Here is a 16,301-nt window from a genome sequence, read left to right on the forward strand (position 1 = left end):
GAGGAGGAGGAGGAGGAGGAGGAGAACTGAGGCCCTGGGTAAGGGGTTAGACTTAGTACTTTCTCAGCTGCGCTATCTCTTCCTCTCCTCCCATGATTTCTATTGGCACAGACATAAGATGTGTCACTGAAGAGCTAAAATTGCATTTCTTATCCTGTTGAGTTGCCATCTTTCAAAGATCTCAAAAATTACAAACTGTAAATATTAACTTTGTCCTTTGTTTGATTTTGAGGTGGAAAAAGAAATCCCAGGCCTGTGCTTGCTGCCTGACTTCAGGGCGCCTTGTGAGTGAGTACCAGTGTTGAAGTTGTTTTAATTTTAACACTAGCAGGCTGTTTTTTTTTTTTAATTGATTTAAGTTTTATTGCCTTATGATGACAAAAGATACATGATTTCAATTTATCTGAATTTGTTAACATTTAAAAACATATTTTAAGTAAATAGAATTACATCACATTCTTATTTCCCTTTTGTACCCCAACTTCCCCCAGAAAAACCCCTTCAATACCTGCAATACCTTTAATTTTTTTATTTTGTCATATTCTTTAAAATTTATAAAATACTGTAACAATAAAAATGAGTATTATAAAAGTTGTTTGATATAAACAACAATCAATTGAACAATCTTATGTAGATGCTTGTCTACAGCAATACTGAAAATCCATACTTTATTCTCAATATAAATTTTAAATAACTCCAAACATATTAACTGTATATTTTAAAATAATACATCACTACTAGTATTTTTTAAATAAACATAAGTAGATAAAGTATTTTTGTTTGTTTGTTTGATTTATTTTTAGTAGAGCTTAAAATCTTGGCTCTTACTGTGGTACAAGCCCAAAATAAGAACAATTTTTAGACATTGGAGCTCATTGTAATAAGGCTGTACTTCAATGACCCTCACATCACCAAAGGCTTTTACCTCCCTTGTAGCTAAGCTAAGAGTTGACAGGTCTGCTGCACCAAGGAATGAATTGTAGGCACAGTTTTGGTGCTATGGTCAAAGTTATTTGACTTGAGTGATTGTCTTCATTCTCAGCCCACAGAGAACAGGTTACATCCATTTAAGAAATGGTGTGTGTATTAAGATGGTCTATCCATAAAGTCATTCACCAACTGTTTCAGTGAACAATGGTTCTGCTTGGAGGGTGGCACAGACATTAGGTGAGGGTAAGAATCTGGTTCATTAGCTGTGATGGTTTTGAAAAGCATTCATCTCAGAGAAAGAGTGACTTATAAAGTCCTCTTCTTCAAACTTGATACAATAGTTACAAATAGTTTAAAATAGTTTGCAAAGCAAACAGTCTCACTCTTTGTTGTTCTCTTATAAGCCACCTCCCAAGCTAATTGTCTATGTTTCTTTTGGCTGTATAAATACATTTGAAACATGTAAGCTGTTCTGAAAACCATAGTATAGTGTAAAAACATGAAACAAACAATCCTACTAATAGAGAGGCTGAGATAGGAGAACCCTGACTTTGAGACCATTATGTGGTATACAGCAAGACACTGTCATGTACAAACCAGCCAAAAGTGTATATGGATTGTACAATCAATATTGGACCTATTTCTCCAATAGCCAAATTTGAGAGACCATTGGATGACAGCCAAAAAATTTCTAATTCCTCAAATTTTTGGATTTCAATCGATTAGGATATGTTGGTAATATTAATTTTCATATTAAGATATTAAGAAAAAGTAATTGTTACTTCCTGTTGTTTTTGTTGTAAGAGGTGGAATTGGGTTTGTGTGGATTTGTTGAAAGATTACTTTATTGTTTCTTCTAGGGTGTAGTTTTGCTCCTTATGTTGGTGTTTTCCATCTATTTTCCTTTGTAAGGCTGGATTTGTGGAAAGATATTGTGTAAATTTGGTTTTGTCATGGAATATACATGTTTGTTGTTTTCTCCATCTATAGTAATTGAGAGTTTTTCTGGGTATAGTACCCTGAGCTGGTATTTGTGTTCTCTTAGGGTCTGTATGACATCTGCCCAAGATCTTCTAGCTTTCATAGTCTCTGGTGAGAAGTTAGGTGTAATTCTGATAGGCCTGCCTTTATATGTTACTTGACATTTTTCCCTTACAGCTTTTAAAATTCTTTCTTTGTTTAGTGTGTTTAGTGTTTTGATTATTATGTGATGGGAGGAATTTCTTTTCTGGTCCAGTCTATTTGGAGTTCTGTAGGCTTCTTGTATGTTCATGAACACCTCTTTCTTTAGGTTAGGGAAGTTTTCTTCTATAATTTTGTTGAAGATATTTATTGGCCCTTTAAGTGTAGAACTCTCTTCTATACCTATTATCCTTAAGTTTGGTCTTTTCATTGTGTCCTGGATTTCCTGGATGTTTTGGGTTAGGAGCTTTTGGCTTTTTGCATTTTCTTTGACTGTTGTGTCAATGTTTTCTGTGTCTTCTGCCCCTGAGATTCTCTCTTCTATCTCTTGTATTCTGTTGGTGATGCTTGCATCTATGACTCCTGATCTCTTTTCTAGGTTTTCTATCTACAGGGTTGTCTCCCTTTCTGATTTCTTTATTGTTTCTATTTCTATTTTAAGCTCCTGGGTGGTTTTGCTCATTTCCTTCACCTGTTTGATTGTGTTTTCCTGTAGTTCTTTAAGGGATTTTTGTGTTTCCTCTTTAAGAGCTTCTAGCTCTTTACCTGTTCTCTCCTGTATTGCTTTGAGGGAGTTATTTATGTCCTTCTTAAAGTCCTGTATCATCATCATCATGAGAAGTGATTTTAGATCTGAATCTTGCTTTTCTAGTGTGATATTGTGTCTAGGACTTGGTATGGTGGGAGAGTTGGGTTCTGCTGATGCCAAGTAACCTTGGTTTCCTGTTGCTTATGTTCTTACACTGGCCTTCCACCATCTGGTTATCTCTAGTGCTACCTGCCCTGGTTAAATCTGACTGGAGCCTGTCCTTCCTGTGATCCTGTTTGTGTCAGAACTCCTCAGAGTCAAGCTGTCTCTGTGTTCCTGTGATTCTGGGATCTTGTGATCCTGGACCCATAGAGCACCTGGGAGTGGATCTTCCTCTGAGTGTTGTGGGACTGGCTGCAAAATTGGTGCTCAAGGTCTGCTCAGAGCACTGGCCTAGACAGACTGGAAGCAACCAGTGCCAGTGGACTGGTGGAGTTTCTGTGTGCCTGGATCCTGCTGGTCACAGTTATTCCCAGTGTTGGGACAGATGTTATGTTCTCCTCAACTCTGATCCTCTGATCTTGCAGGCTCTTTTGATCCATGTTTTGAATCTGTTTTTCCCTGTGTGAGTTCTGTAGAACATGACCAAGGAGACTTTTAAATAGGTCTATTTTATACACAACTTGCTCAGAATAGTTAACTGCGTGATCACATTGTGTGTGTATCTCTGTGTGTGAGAGAGATAGTGTGTATGTATATCTGTGTGTGTATATCTGTGTGTGTATGTGTGAGTGTGTATGTGTATGAGTGTATGTGTGTGAGTGTGTGTATGTATGTGTGTATGTGTGAATATGTATGTGTGTATGTGTGTATGTGTGGTGTGTATGTGTTTGTGTATGTGTGTGTATGTGTATATGTGTGTGTATGTGTGAGTGTGTATGTGTGTGTATTTGTGAGTATGTATGTGTGCATATGTATATGTGTGAATGTATATGTGTGTATGTGTATGTGTGAGTGTGTATGTATGTGTATATGTGTGAGTGTGTGTATGTTCATATGCACATGTGTATATGTGTATATGCATATATTTATATCTATATATGGCTGTGTATGCTTTTCCTTTTCCTCACATTGCTTTCTAGTGGACAGTTTGAGATAAATGTAAGATGACGGGACTGGAATGCAGGTCATATCCTGCACTTTTACAAGGCTCCCCAGTCAGTTTGGTTTCCCACATAGTAAACTGTCATAGCAATGACCAGTAGCTTAAAATTCCTCCTGCATTCCTCACTGGCTGCCAAAACAATTGCTTAAGTAAATGGTTCCTGGGGCCAGTGACCATTAACACTCCCATCTGCAACTGGCTATGAGCTGAGCCTGAGGCTTGACTGGCTGCCTGTACTCGGTGCTCTGTGTGAAAGACAGCTTGGCTGCTGGCCCTTTGACTGAGGCTGGCGACACTTCTCTCCCATCTGTTTCCTACAGAGGAAAAGGGCTCTGAACCATGTACGGCTTCTCTCCGGGTAGGATCACATGAGTGCCAATAGGAGGGAACCCATGTTGCGTCCATCTTGGAACCCAGTAGTTAATTCTAAGGCTGGCGGATGCCACAGCCTGCATGTCATGAAGTGCGTCCTAACTGATGGCTATAGGTAGCTGGGTTCATTTTGGGCCATCTGGAGTTTCCAAAACTCTATGTGTGGGACCAGAGACAAGCTTAGTCTATGGTGGAATGACTGTTTTCAGTGTCTCAATGTTTCTGAACACACATATTAAACCTGGAGATTTTGAAACCATAATTTCTCTTGAGTCAAAGCACAACTGCCAGCCTAGGATTGCCCACATATAAGTTCACTGGGTCCAGCTTTGCGATGCTTGTGCTGTGCTTGCCTCACAGCTGTTTCCTAAGTTCATGAGCCTTGTGGGGCATGCTCAGCTGGAGGTAGCAAAGAATGCTCTGAGCTCACTGTGTTTGGATTCATGCTTCTGCTTTGAGGAGAACTTTCCTATCAATCTCTCTTTCTTTCTTTCTTTCTCTCTCTCTCTCTCTCTCTCTCTTTCTCCCTCCCTCCCCCTCTCTCCCTCTCTCCCTCCCCCCCAAAAGATTTATTTATTTTATGTATGTGAGTACCCTGTCTGTTCCTGATATTCCTCTCAACCTCATGTCTTTTTTTTTATAACCCACTGTGGTGGCTTTGCATGGGAAATGTTCCCTATAGGCTTGTGCTTTGGCAGTGTGCTATTGCTGTGTGAAGAGACACCATGATCACAAAACTCTTAAAAAAGAATGCATTTAATTGGTGCTTGGCTACAGTTTTAGAGGTCTAATCCACTTTCATCATGAGGTGGCGCATGGCAGCATGTAGGCAGACATGTCACTGGGGAAGTAGCTGAGAGTTCTGCATCTGAACCTGCAGTCAGCAGGAAGAGAACGACTCTGAACTTGGCTTTTGAAACCTCCAAGTCTGTCCCCAGTGACACACTTCCTCCACCAGGATCACGCCTCCTAATCCTTTCAAATAGAGCCACTCCCTTGTGACTAAGCATTCAAATCTATGAGCCTATGGAAGCCACTCTTATTTAAACCATCATAGTTTGTGTATTTGAACAGTGGCTCCCAGTTAATGGTGCTATTTGGAAAGAGTACAGAACCTTTCGTGAGCTGGAGCCTTGTTGGAGGAAGTAAGTAGGTGACTGTGGCTGAGCTCTGGGCTTTATATTGCCCCTTCCTGTTCTTGCTGTCTACTTTCTCTGTGTGTATGAAGTGGGATCAGTCTTCCTCTTTCTGCTGCCCTGTCTCTTCTCCCACGAAGGACTTTTTACCCTTCTGAAATTGTAAGCCAAATTAAACTCTTTGTGGAATCAATTTTGAACATGGTATTTTCTCACAAGAACAGGAAATTAACTAATAACCAACAGTTCAATGAGTGCTTCTAGTATGTTATATGAATATGGCAAAATCCCCTGAAGCATGGGATATGTACCAGTGGCCCCACATTAAATGAAGCAGTCTTTCAGTTTGCTAGTAATTTAGAACATTTAAAAAGACCCATGCTTGTGGTGGGACACACTATAATCCCAGTACTAAGGAAACAAGGGCATGTGTACGAAGCCTGCCTTAGAGACATGGTGAGATCCTATTTAAATAATAAAAAAAGATTTAACAAATACCCATGGATGCAGGGCTCTGATTATCCGACATTCAGCAAAGCAAACCACCTGCTCCCTTTCTGTGCAAACCCTAGCCTCTCCTGCACCCAGTTCTTTCTGCTCTTTGAAATCTACACATCCATTATTTGAACCAACCTTGTCAATGCCCTACTTTCTCAGGGCAGAGCTGTGTCTTTAGACAGTCCAGTGTCCTAAGTAATAATGGACCCTCTTGTTAGGTCTGCAGGCTTCAGTAACTCACCTTGACTTGAAGTTCATTAGCATGCCATTGGCAAAGGAGGCATACTTCCAAGCCGGCCATTTACTCAGCCATTCATCATTGCCTCACCTGGAGGATGCTGGGAAACCTCAAAGGAACTGCTAATGATCCTCTGTCTCTAATACAGTCTCTTTCTACACCCCCATGAAGTACTGTTGGTTGAGTGACTGCACAGCCCAAGAGCTGGGAATGAAAAGGAACTAGGGAATGAAAGTCAGTGGAGCTCTGGTCTCGCTAGGCAAGTCACCATGTGGAGCTGGGAGCACTGCTTCACAGCTTCAGGCCCAGGGCTAAACATCGCCAAGGCCCAGCCCAGAACTGCCTGTCAGCAGTCGTGTTGACCTGGAAAGAAGGAAGCCTTTTACAATTCTCTCACAGGAACTGTCCCCTCTCTGAGCTGTGTAGAGGGCATGGATGACCTGTCTAGAGCTGATCCCATCTCTCATTTGCTTCAGCTGCCATGAGGTCAGCAGAGTAAGCTGGGTTTTTATTTGAACCCTCTTGACCTCAAGGATGGAGAAGCATGGAAGGAAGAGTTTTATTAAACATACATATGAATAAGAATGAGTTATTTAAAAGCATAGTAGGTAAATAGAGATGTTGATTTAATAAAACCCAAGCTGTCACTGATGGAGACTGCATTTAAGAAACATGGATTTAGAACACGTGTGTGTGTGTATGTGTGTGTGTGTGTGTGTGTGTGTGTGTGTGTGTGTGTGTGTAGGGGGGGTACCATAGCATAGCATGAATTTGGATATCAGAGGACAACCTTGGATGTTGTTGGTTCTCACCTTTGCCTTGTTTGAGACATGGCCTTGCCACTGCTTATAGGAACCCCAGGTTGGCCTGGGGGTCTCTCGTTTCTACCTGAAGTCCTATACTGGGGATTTTAGATATACTCCCATGTCTGGCTTTGTGTGGCTTCTAGGGATGTGAACCCATGTTCTTATGCTTTGTATAGCACATGCTTTATGAACTGACCTATCTGCCCAGCTCCAGAAGCATGGATTAATATAGAGACCTACCATGAGGTGGAATTGTTGTGAGTTTCAGAGGCCCTCATCGAAAAGCAGGGTTCCGGGCAGTTTTGCTAAGAAGCAGAAGAAAGAAAGCATCTGCACTGCCGTGGAGGAGCTGGAATCAGATAGACACGTGCGTGCACGTCTCTGTGTTTATGTGTGTGCCTGTTCCCTAAACACATGCTGAGGAACTGTCTGCGGCCTCTGAGGTCCCGAGGCTAGGACGAGAAGATGCAGCTGGGAGAGCTATTTAGAAATAAGCAGTTACCACCACATTCCTTTCTGAAGGGCAGAGGTAGCTAGTTGAAGCTAGACGTTTTGGGCAAGGGTGGTTGGTGGGGGTGGTGGGGGGATGGGGGATGGGGAACATCCATGAACTGGTACTTAACTCAGGCTCACTTTCTGAGTCTCTCTCTGTCCTTCATTCTTTCTCTTTCCTACCTGAGTGCTTGGGAACAACGGACTTGCCAATGATTCAGGCCAGTACTCCGTATTGAACAGTTTGCTGGGAAGCCGCTGCAGTGCGGGCACAGGCTTGGCCCAGACACAGGGAACTTGGGCCATTGTTCTCAGTTCTCTTGAGTGAACTAACACATCCCTGCTGTGGAGATGACTGCAATAAAAGCATTGTTTGGTATCCAGTGGCAACATTGCCTATGTAGATACAAAGAAAAAAGTGTTGCCTGATATAATCTCCGAAAACTGCTGCCACAGGCCTTTGAAACAATTAGTTTAGACTATTTCACAGGACATTAAGCCTAACAATGCCAGTCTGTTCCTAAATGCTGTTCAAGACATTTTTGCAATGAGGCCAAAATTTAGGTTGGCAAAGGGTGACCTCAAATAGGCAGTCTTGTCTTATTATTTTTAACAGCTTTTCTGAGGTATAATTGACCTACAGTAAACTGGCATATTTAAAGCATACAATTTGCCAAGTTTAGACACCCATTGTCTATGGTATTATCAGCACAATCAAGGTAATGAACACATTTATCACCTCAGATCATTTCAGGTCTTCTTGGAAATTCTTGCCTCCAGCCCCTCTCTGCCCCTTTCCTGGGGGTGGGGTCGGGGGTGCATTATGTCAGTGTAGGTTACTTTGCATATTCTCTAATCTTAAATTAAGAGTGTAGTATATTATCTTCTTGTCTGGCTTTGCTCACTCTAGGTAATTTTCTTGAGCTTTATGCCTGTATAAGTATAAGTAGCTCAGACTATTTTACTGCTGAAAGACATTCCATTGGCACGAACGCCATGATCTGTTTACACGCTCACCTGCTGATGGGCTTTTGGCTTATTTTAGCTTTGGGCTATTACATAGAAAGCTACTGTGAGCATTTGTGTACAAATCTTTGTATGTGTATGATTATCTATCATCCATCCAGCCATCTATCTATCTATCTATCTATCTGTGTATCATTTAATTTTTCTCAAGTAAACACCAAAGAGTGGGGTAGTTATGAAGCCACTATGGCTGTTGATTACATGGTTAAGCCAGTTTAATAAGCTGCCACACTGTTTACCAAGGAAGGGAGTATCTTTATTCTTGGCTTCCTCCAAGCGGACCATGTAAGGCCCAGGTTCACCACACCCTTACTCAAGCAGACCACGCTGCCGTGGGCTGAGGACTCTGTATGGCCTCTTGACTCTTTCTGAATTTTCTTTCGTGAGGTGTCTGAACATTTTTATTGTGCTGTTGGCTCTTCCATTTTTGAGTAGTTCTATAAATTCTATACCAAGCCTTTTGCCAAGGTTAGACATCCATCGTCTGTGGAGTTATCAGCACAGTCAAGGCAATGAACATGTTTATCACCTCGTATCATTTCAAGTCTTCTTGGAAATTCTTGTCTCCAGTTCTTCTCTGTCTCCTTTCCTGGCCGGGGATGGGCTTGGGGGTGGGGTGGTGGGTGGTGGGATGAGATAAGATGGGGTAGGGAGGTGACAAACTTTTCCTTTCTCATCCATGTATTGTATTTTCATGTTTTCATAGTGTCTCTCAATGAAGAGCAATTTTAAACTTTGATAAAATTCAATGCGTCAGCTCTTTTGTTTTGTTAAAATGGATCTTGCATTTGTGTGTGAAAATGAAGAAGTCGTTCCTTAACCCGAAGTTACAAAGATTTTCTTCTACGTTCTCTACAAGAACTTTCCTGACTTCAGGCTTTACTTTAGGCTCTGCGATCCATTCGAATGACTTCCCACACAAGGAGTAGGAGCTAGCTCATCTTTTGCAAATTTATATTTGCTCCAGCACCTCTTGTGGAAGTCGATGCTTCTCTCCACTGACGGGCTGTGGCGTTTGTTAGAGACAGTCATTTGTCTAACTTTTCATCTGCTTCTCTTTCTGGACTCCTGTTACGATCTGTGTGCTCATGCTGTCTTGATTACTACAGCTGGGTAGCAAGGCTTGCAATCAAGCTGTCTTGGCTACTCTGGGTCCCTTTGCATTTTCATATACATCTTACAATGAGCCTGTCAGCTTCTATAGAAAGCCTGGTAGGACTTTGATTGACATCAGAATATACAGATGATTAATGGAGAAGCACCTCTTCAACTGTAGGTACCTTCCAGCCCGGGAACAACGCTATTTGTTTTCTGTACTCTTGCAACAATGTAACACCATAATATCATTTACAGTGACCAATCTTTTCATGTTTTGTCAGGCCTTTCCTTCAATGCTTCTTTTGGGAAGGTGCAATAAGTGATACTGGGTTCTTCTTCTTCTTTTTTTTTTTTAAATTTTAATTTCTGAGGATTGGATAATTATATATAGAAATACAGGTGACTTTTGCATATTAATCTTGAACCTGGTAACCTTTCATATGAAATATAGTTATACTAGTTCAATGTTCTTGGGAGCTAATTTTAATATCTGTGCTCTGCATGGTTTTAATTGGCTTTCTCCAATTAATTATGGGTTGTTATGACTGTGTTTACATTGTGACTCATAATCTTCAACTGGATGCTTTACATTGGTGGCTTTTTTATTTTGTGCAGTGTTAGCCATTTTTGTATTTTTGTAAGAATTCTTTTGAGTAATGTTTTCATTTTATTTAAGAATTTAAGAATAGTATATTTTGATCATATCCTTTCTCCTCCCCTCACGTCCTCCCAGACCCTCCCCCCACCTCCCAAACCACCCAACTTTATGTTCTTTCTCTTTCTTAAAACAGACACACAGTTCAATTTGTGTTGGATAACTACTCCTGAGCATGGATCCTGCTCTAGAGTACTGGTGATATACCTAGTGTCACTCCATTGAAGAAAACTGACGCTCTCTCTCCTGGCAGCTACCAGTTACGAGTGACAACTTGGCTAGGGGTGGGTCTTCAAGCCCACTTCCCTGCCTCTGGACTGGACTTTTGTCTGGCTATGTGCTGTCCCTGTCTCTGAGAGTTGGCACGCACCCCTGCTCTGTTGCATCTAGAAATCACCATTTCCTGAAGCCATCTCCTACCTCTGGCCCTTGCAATCTCTTTGTTCCCTTTTCTGCATAGACCCATGACTCCTGAGGGGCCTTTATGTCTTCCTGAACTTGGTTCTAGGATGCGTTTAAAGTTCTTGGGAACAGCTTGCCACTTTTAGTGCTATTTTGATATTGGTGAGAGTGGACTGTAGCAGAATTTAGTTTAGGGCTAATCACCTCTCACTAAAGAAGACCCCTTACTTAGTGACTATCTCTTAATTATGAAAAGTAATAACATAAACTAGTTAATTAAATGAAGTCTGGAATATGGAGGTAAGTGTGCTTCTCCTCTAAATCCCCACCCCCTCCTATGCTTGCTTCTTTGTAATATGGACACAAAACCACTGCCATCATGAAGAATGATGTGAGACTTGATGACATAATATATGCTAAGCGCCCCCAAATCACCAGGTTCTGGGTCATTATAGTATTTTTCTAATTTTCTACATTTTTAAAGTTTTAAAAATGGCAAACTAGTCTACTTGACTACTGTAATTTAAAAATGGAAACACTGAAAACATACCAGAAACACAGTAGCTGGATGTCAGCAGTGTTCAGTTTACTGATAGGCATTTTGTGCTCATTTGAATATCGATTTTTAAGTTCAACTTCCAACAAAAGGAGTTTTTAAAAGTTGCCTATGGTTGGAACAAAACCTCAAATGGTACCTCCACTTTGAAAGCCAATTGGAGGAAATTGAAAAGGGAAACAAAAGAATAAACATGGGGTTTCTGGCAGAGAGCATAGCTTGATAGCAGAACACTGGTCTAGCAAGGGCCCAGGGCACTGGGTCCAATACCTGGTAACAAAACCTACGAGTTATTTAATTTACACCCTTCAGGCTTTCCTCTATCGGCCAAGCTGAAGTCTAATTGTGAGACTGAGGGAGGATAGCTAGTAAGTTTTGTTTGTTGTTGTTTGTCATTGTTTATAGTCCCCCTTTCCTTTGAGAAATGCCTGAATTGAGCTGAAAAATGCTATGTTCTCTCTATTTCAAGAATGTGGAACCCTTAAAGGTTTTCACACAGCCCAGTAATGCTCTTTGGTGGTATTGTGCATATATCCTTTATTAGGGAGTTGGATGATTGGCTAATGAGATTTAAAAAAAAAATCAAGGTTAGGAGTTGGAGAGATGCCTCAGTGGTTAAGAGCACTGTCTGCTTTTCCAGAGGACCTGGGTTCAATTCCCAGAACCCACATGACAGTTCGGTCTGTCTGGAACTCCAGTTCCAGGGGATGTAATACCTCACATAGACCCATATCCAGACAAAACACCAAAGCACATAAAATAAAGATTCAAGGTCAATTTCTGGATTCTATGATGAAACAGTGAAAAATGAACAGCAGTCACATGGGAAGATTCTATTCCGTGAAATTTTCTGTCCTGGTTAAGTGGGAAGTATAAGAAAGAGTTCTTACAGTCCAGGGAAATTCTATTAAGTGAAATACATTGCAAACTATTAGCCTTGAAAAGATTCAAACGTACCGTCTTTTCAAGCGTATAATTTCTTCTGAGACTCTCCATATTCTCTAGTGCCTTAAAAATGGATGTGGGGATTTCTACAAGCTGATTGATAGAAGAATAAAAATGTAGATTTTTTTTCTCATGCTCTTTCCGTGATAACATATTTCTGGGAGGTCCAGCCATAAACTCTTGCAGGAACTTCTGTGACAACAGAGTGAGCTGAGGGGCCCCCTTCCTAGTAGCCAAGTCATCTGCACTATATCAAGGGCCTTAGCTAGTAAAGCTTTGAGAAGCAGATGTGGAGTTTTATGCAGACTCACTTGTTCATTTCTGACGTGGAATAGAAGCTACTTGAGCACTGTGAGATTTGGTCACATGTCTCTCATCTTTACAGGAATTGTTATCCTTCTATCTTTCTGTTCAAAAGCTCAGTAAACAGGAAAGGGAAGCTGAGGACCAGACTTCAAGGAGTCAACCTGGTACCAGCCGAGGCTCTTGCTTAGTACTTCCCTCACACACCAACTTCTGAATTAACAGCTACTGTGTGGAATTTAAAGATTAAAAGAAAAAAAAAGAGCTTATACTAATCACTCCCGAATAAATATTATTTGGAGAAACATCTAACCATCCTAAGTAATACTTTTATTTCAACGCCAAGTTGTATTTTGTTTTGATCTTGGAATCTAATTTTTTCATAAATACTTCTTTGGGAAAATGTTAATTTTAGTCTGATTAATTAAGTAACTCCTGATAAAGAAACCCCCACTGCAACTCTTTCTGATGTATTAAAACCCTACCAAGACCCCACATATCTGAGAGAAGGAAATTGTACCTTAAGGCTTAACACATAAGTCATAAAGGCTGCTCTCCCTTAAAGCTGGGCTGTCAGCAGCCTGCAAATTAGAACTGTAGGGAACGTTGAAATCCAAAGTTGATCATTAGCATGAAGGAGGTTCACACACAACTATTCTGAGGGCTAATCTTCAGTGACAGATGCAGAGACAGGAGACTCAAGTGTTATTAGGAAACCCCAAGCCTTCTTCCACCCTGAGCCCTTTTGGCTTTCATTTGTAGGCATTAGTCAGTAACCGCCAAGAATATGTCTGAAGGAACTGATCCCAACCAGTTCAGAAAGGCTATCTTTTGCATCATGTACTTAGAGACTCACTGAGTGTTACATTCTATGGTATACATACCACAATAGCTGAGATTTCAATCACCTTGGTGTTTGTCTTGAGCTAATACCACTATAAGCTTGTGAAAAGGAACTGAGAGCAGTCCTCATTACAGAGGCTTGAATCCTTACTGAAACTATTAGGCACATTGATGGCACTTTTGACGCCTTAATTTATTTTTCTATTTAAAAAATTTTTTTTATTACATTAATGATTTGTGTTCGTGTACCTGTGACCAGAAGATCACTTGTGGGAGGAGTGTGTTCTTTCTTCCCACTCTGAAGGGGAGAACCGTTCCCTATTTATGTTGAAGTATATGAATGTTTTGTTCGCATGCATGTCTGTCTGTCTTCTGCCTGCATGCCTGATGCCCACAGAGGCCGGAAGACTGTATTAGATCCTCTGGAGCTGAAGTTCCAGACAGTTATGAGTCACTGTGTGTGACTGGGGGTTGAACCCAGATGCTCTGGAAAAGAAGCCAATGTTCTTTACCACTGAGCGATCTTTCCAGTCCAGTTGTCCCCTGCTTTGAACTCAGGTCACTAGGGTTAGCAGCAGACATCCTTTACCTTCTAAGCCATCTCCCTGACCCTGTTGCTTCAATTTCAACATCTGTGAATTTGCTTCAGTTTCTACAGACTGTATTGGGATGTTTTCATGGAAATGGATGATTGGGTACCAGACCCTTTGAGGAACTTAAAGTATGATTGGATGGAGGCTTCCACGGTCACCTGTACTTAGTTGATCATGTGGGAGGATTCATCTTCCTGACTCCACACATCATGTGACTAGTCATTTGGGTTGTGGTTTGGCGAGAGTCACTTCAGTGGTAGACATTGGATTAATGGTGTTGGTCCCTTGGATCTCTCATGTTGTATTCTGGTGACAGAAGAGATTTGCTTTCAGAGTTAGAGCCACTTGGAATGTTACATCAAGGAAGCTAGGATATGGGAGAGGCACCTTGACCCACAGTGGACTCTGAGCAAGAAGAAGTAGGTCTAGATTGAGATCTATTGAGATCACTTGTTTGTGTCTGTCCTTATATCTTTCTTTCCATCTCCTTCCTTCTTTCCTTCCTTCCTTTCCATCTCCTTTTTTCCTTCCTTCTTCCATCTGCCTCCCTTCCTCCCTCCCTTCCTCTCTTCCTCCCTTCCATTCATCCTTACCTCCTTCTATCCTTTCTTCTATTCTTTTTGATAAAGTATCATTGTGTAGCCCTGGCTGGCCTGAAACTAGCTTTGTAGAAACCCTGAATTAGGCTTTCACAGAGTGAGTTCTTACAGAAGTCCGAGCTTGGCTCCACCCTAGCTCTATGGCTTCTCATCTTGTGATGCAATGTCTTCCTCTGTTGTATATTGCTGCTTCTGAGAGTCTGTGGGCCACAGAGTGCTCACTAGAGCTGATGTCATGACTTGTGGATTCCCAGCCTCCAAAACTGCAGAGATAAACAAGGTTCATTTGCTTATAAAGAATCCAGTCTGTAGTGCTGTATTCTTAGCAACAAAAGACAACTTCAAACTATTTTGAGCCATGCTTTCCTCTACTCCAGATTCCTCCCCACCCCATCTCAGTGACCATTCTTCAGTATCCTTTGCTGAATTTTCTTTCTTATTCCAAATACCAGCGTTCACTTGAGTTCAGACTCTAGACTTTCTTTAAATCTTTTAGTAATATCTGCTTTCTATTTTATTATTGAGTAATTGCTTAATGATTTGTCCATTCTTTTATATATAGAGTCATAACCCTCTGTTTATTCTGCATTGTTAATAATTTTCCTAATAGGCTGTTGGATTTTGACTTTAGTTATTGTCTTTTCATCTAAATTATTTACTTAATTACACAAACAAATACATCAGTTAATTTTTTTTTAGACTTTTGCAATTAGGGTAGGAGTTTGGCCAATTGTCATCATGTGAGGTGATCATGCTAAAAATGCAAGAATGGTCTGTATATGAAAGCCACTTTTCTTTGTAGAACTGGGCTTTGTGGGTTGTTCATGTGGCCATGTTCCTTGAGTTATATAGCTCTGTGCTATTTTGAGCCATATTTTTACCAAATATCCTTGCTACTATAACAAGTAGCCATTGCTATGTAACAAAGGATTTATCATCTGTGGATTCCACTGGGCAATTCTGGATCATTCTCTCATGATGTATTAGTTAGATGCTGACTTGGGTTGCAGTCATCTACAAGTTTTCTGGGACTGGAAGATTTACTTCTAAGGTGGCATACATGGCTAGCATTTGGTACTGGCCGGTAGGTCTTTCTCCATGCAGGCTGATTCACATAGCTCCCGGGAATCCTCATGTCATGTGCTTGGCTTTCCTGTAAAGGCTATATAAGCAACCAAGGAAGAAACTCCATTTTACTTTCAGAAGTCACATGTCAAAGGTGATCAAAATCCTATGCTGTATATGCACCATATTTGAATTATCCTTCTATTTGTTGATGGATGTCTGGGCTGATTCTATTTCCTAGATATTATGAATAGAACACTTATCAACATGGATGAACAAAATTCTTTATAATAACATAAAAAGAGTCTTTTGGGGATATGCCCTAAGGTGATAACCAGGTCATGTGAGCCAAACACTGCATGTTCTTACATGCCGATCTTAGTTATCTGGTCTTGTATGTGTGCATTTGTGTAAACGTGAGTGTATGGAGATGGCAGCGAATTAGAAAGAGGCCCATGAAGGGAGGAAGGAAGAGTTTAGAGAGGAGAAGTAGAAAGGATAACAGCAGCAGGTGTGGTGTGAAGTGAAGGGGGAACGTTGGGGAGAGAGGGTGTAAGTGGGAGGAATGGGCAAGGAGATTTTGGAAGGAGGTGGGGAAAGGTTCAACTAAAATCAAGTATGTATAAAAGCATCTTAAGGAAACCTGCTCCCTTTGTGTTAGAATAAAAGAAAAAGATCTCACACCAACTTTTGGTGACACAAGGTTATAACGCTGGCATTTCAGAAGCTGGAGACTGAAGCATCATTCTTGTAACCTTGGTTTCCTGTTGCTTATGTTCTTATGCTTGCCTCCCACTATTTGGTTATCTCTAGTGCTACCTGCCCTGGCTAAATCTGACTGGAACCTGTCCTTCCTGTGATCCTGGTT

General features: G+C 40.9%; 1 protein-coding gene across 4 annotated transcripts in view; it reads left to right on the forward strand.

The window, feature by feature from the left end:
* Positions 1 to 16,301, forward strand: part of Lypd6b (LY6/PLAUR domain containing 6B) — a 188,966-nt gene that overhangs the window by 53,350 nt on the left and 119,315 nt on the right. For 3 of the 4 annotated variants that reach the window (XM_031370188.1, XM_031370186.1, XM_031370187.1), the window contains exon 2: positions 233 to 288. The gene's annotated coding sequence lies outside the window, so the exon portion shown is untranslated. The remainder of the gene's footprint in view (positions 1 to 232; positions 289 to 16,301) is intronic. The other variant, XM_031370189.1, reaches the window with a different exon arrangement.

Source organism: Mastomys coucha, unplaced genomic scaffold, assembly GCF_008632895.1.
Source record: "Mastomys coucha isolate ucsf_1 unplaced genomic scaffold, UCSF_Mcou_1 pScaffold15, whole genome shotgun sequence".
Lineage (NCBI taxonomy): Eukaryota > Metazoa > Chordata > Mammalia > Rodentia > Muridae > Mastomys > Mastomys coucha.